Below are 3,654 nucleotides of genomic sequence, written 5' to 3'. Positions count from 1 at the left end.
AAAAAAAAAAAATATATATATATATATATTTATTTTGGATAGAAATATATATCTTGAATCTTGAGGAGATTTTTTTTTATATATATTTAAAAAAATTTCTCTAGAGAATCATATTAAGGAGACATGTCCATGAAACTGTTGTCATTGTCTAGCAACTCTGATAGTTCTATAAGTAATCATAAGATACCCATGGAGTCTACAGAAAGGAAAAAAAAAAAATACCAGTGGACTCACCGCTTCAACTATATTTTTTAGGTCTAACCTAACATTCCAAGTGGAAATTTAAATCATTAATTTTTTAGGTATATATTTTAGGATTAAGTTTTTTTTCACCTTTAGAAAAAGCATAATTCCTTTTCCATTGATGATCTGACCCTTTAATTGAACCTTGGATTCATTTGACTCCCACATCTAATTGTTTAGGGTCACAAACTAATAACTTTCTTGAATTCATTTAAATGTTTATGGTGAAGGGATTCTTCTTTCACTATGAGTGAAGAAAAATTTTATCCATTTTCTTTGTATGGTTTACCTTCAACTTGCTTCGCTTTGTTAAAAATAAATAAATAAATAAATAAAACTTATGTGGACTAGACTTTATTGCTAGAGATCTAAATTTTGCAACCTTTGAACCTTTGTGATTTACCTCCAGCTTGATCAAAGAGGTAATATCAGATCAAGCCTCCACAAGGCAACTGGCGAGTGTATTGAAAATATTGAGATGGAGTCAGATAATAAGGATATCATCTCGTTCATCAAGGAGTTGGCCCATCCCCACCCAGAGTTATCAATTCGGCCGAATAATTCACGAATTATTCGGCTGAACCGAATTTTTCTGAATTTTATCAAAAATTCGGACCGAATCCGAATTAAAAATAAAATTCTTTAAAATTCGCGACTTTTTCAAAACTGAATATAAATCGCGAATAATTCGGACCGAATCCGAATTAAACCGAATTATTCAGTTTATTTAAACATTATTTAAAAAGAAACCAAAAAAAAAAAAAAACCCAATAAGCTTTTTTGACCGCTTTTTTGACCAAATCCTTCAATTAATCATCCGAATTATTCCGAATAATTCTCCGTCCGAATAATTCCCGAATCCGAATTTGTTAACTATGTCCCCACCAACATTTATCCTCTCGATGGTTAATCATATCAATATATATATATATATTTTTAACTTTATGTTTATTTCTTTTGTAAACATTACTAGGGAGATTAATAGCGTGGCTAACTCTTTGGCTAATAATGTTCTATTTATCAAGATGGATTGATTGACCTATTTTTCATTCTTAGATTTTGAAACTTTGTTTATTTGATTCTTTGTAATCTTCTATTTCTAAAAAAAAATGAAAAAAAATCAGCCCATATTGGCAATCAGCCTTTGTCTAGTATTGTCGGCATTTTTTCAAAATCACCACATGGTGGTGTATTATGATTGGGTCCATGTGAAAGAAGACAACCACATGAGGTTGACATTTCAGTCTAATATGGGTAATGTATATCTGGTTGGCCAAACTAGATAAGCTTACTAGATCCACCTAAAAATGGTCATATATCACATTGTATTGATTCGATTTTGTGGTAGATAAACTTGTAGCATGGTTTAAACTTGTAGTATTAAAAACTCGGAATTAGGTTTGGATTGGTCTTGACAGATACTGATGTGAAATTATTTGAATTGGCTCTAGATTCATTAGCATGGTTTCCATCAAGGATTTAGTTATTGGCACTGGTATCAATATCAGTATCAATATCTTCCGGTATTGATTTGATATCAATTGGGATTGGATAAGATTAGTCCGAATGAATCTCTTTTGTCATTACTTCAAAAAAAAGTACAGTTTCTTACTATTTGAAATGATATTAGTAACTGATTTAGATCGGACTGGTATTCAGACTGATATCAATAAGATATGATCGATTCAATATCAATACTTAAATCATGATTTTCATACAAAGATCCGATCCTGAGCCCAAATCAGCCGATCCGATATTTTGTTCTAATCCCTAGTTGGGGAGGAATTAGAAAAAACACACTTAACGATTTTCTTAATGTTCAAACCCGGTCGGCCGAGTAATTAGAAAGATACACGCAAGAACGCGTGTGGAATTTTTTCCACATTTCCTGAATGAGAAGGAGAACGTTCCTTCCCTGACCTCTTACGCGTTATCACTGCGTCATTTCCTCGTATGTGCCGCCTCCCCCACAAAAGCCCAGATCCTCTCTTTTAAACCTTATAAAAGGAGATTACCTTCCACAGCCTCTTCATCCATCAAGCCTACAACCACCTTCGTCTCATTCCTTAAGTCGTCCTTACAACCAGGTTTGTGCTTAATTTATTGTTTCTCTAATCACCTTTTCTTATCTGCCACCACCATGTCTGAGGAGAACCACCACCACAGCCAACACTCACACCACAAGGAGAAAAAACCCGCCGGAGAAATGACGAAGCATGACTATGAGAAGGAAGTGAAACACCACAAGCACTTGGAGCACTTCGGAAAGTTAGGTGCTGTAGCCGCTGTTGCTGTTGCTCGGGTAACTCTAATTAATCTATTTCTCATATACTTCTGGTCATATATTTCTGAGCTAACACGCTGATATAAATTTTCGTTTTTTTCAGCATGAGAAGCATAAGGCAAAGAAGGACCCATAGAATGCTCAAAGCCACAGGATGAAAGAGGAGATTGCAGCAACAGCTGCAGTGGCCAGTGTTGGATTTGCTATCCATGAGCACCATCAGAAGAAAGATGCTAAAAAGGATAAAGAATAAGCTTTCGGGAAGAAACACCATCACTTCTGAAAGTCATTTCTCTAGTTCTCCCCCTCCCCCTATCTTTTATTTATTTAGTTTTTTCCAGTTAGTATTGTTTCTGTTCAAAGATTTGAGGATGAGATGTATCATAGTATAGTGCTATAGTTAATGAAAATTGAAGCCCAGTACCGCTTCAATTTGGTTGATATGTTTCTCTTTGTGGCCTTACCAATAAATTAAACTTTCATTATTTTTTTTTACCTTTTGGTTTTGTAGTGTTGATTTGTATATAGTTAATGTGATTGAATTTTTTTTTACCAATGGTACTGGTGGCATGATTGATTTCCCCTGAAAAGTAATTCCCTCCTATTAGTTTCTAATCGCTACAATCCATTTAACTACATTTGCTATGGGAGCATTCATTCTCTGCCACACTGCACTTGTACGGTGAGGATCTGGATGGCTGGAAACACCTCAGGGTCACCGCACCAGTGCGGTGTAGCAGAGGATTTTATACTTGCTATGGGAGGAGGCTGAAAAATTGGATTGAAACCCCTTTAATTTATATTAATTATTGATCTTTATAGATCATTAGATAGATTGAAAGGTTTTACACCTCTCAACCCCAACCCCCACCCCCTCCCCAAAAAAAAAGACTATTCATTTTTTACTCTTTTGATTAAGATACCATTTTAATATTTAATGAAAGGTAATATATCTATATTAAGTTCAAATATATGTTAAATGATAAGATTTAAATAAATTCCTGTCAGACCTTCGGCCTAGATATCCGTCGTTAATAATAATCAATAAATAAATAAAACAAGAGAATTCATGTCTATCAAGTGATAATAACTATCAAATCAAACCTCTCAATGCCAAATATTTTTTA

General features: G+C 34.0%; 1 long non-coding RNA gene across 1 annotated transcript; it reads left to right on the top strand.

The window, feature by feature from the left end:
- The first annotated feature begins 2,122 nt into the window (after nucleotides 1-2,122).
- LOC122065369 lies at nucleotides 2,123-3,022 on the top strand. The gene is made up of 2 exons (XR_006135984.1): nucleotides 2,123-2,545; nucleotides 2,631-3,022. It is a non-coding gene; the product is annotated as an uncharacterized LOC122065369 (long non-coding RNA).
- Nucleotides 3,023-3,654: the final 632 nt, after the last annotated feature.

This window comes from Macadamia integrifolia, unplaced genomic scaffold, assembly GCF_013358625.1.
Source record: "Macadamia integrifolia cultivar HAES 741 unplaced genomic scaffold, SCU_Mint_v3 scaffold1985, whole genome shotgun sequence".
NCBI lineage: Eukaryota > Viridiplantae > Streptophyta > Magnoliopsida > Proteales > Proteaceae > Macadamia > Macadamia integrifolia.
This window is presented reverse-complemented; position numbering and strand designations above follow the sequence as displayed.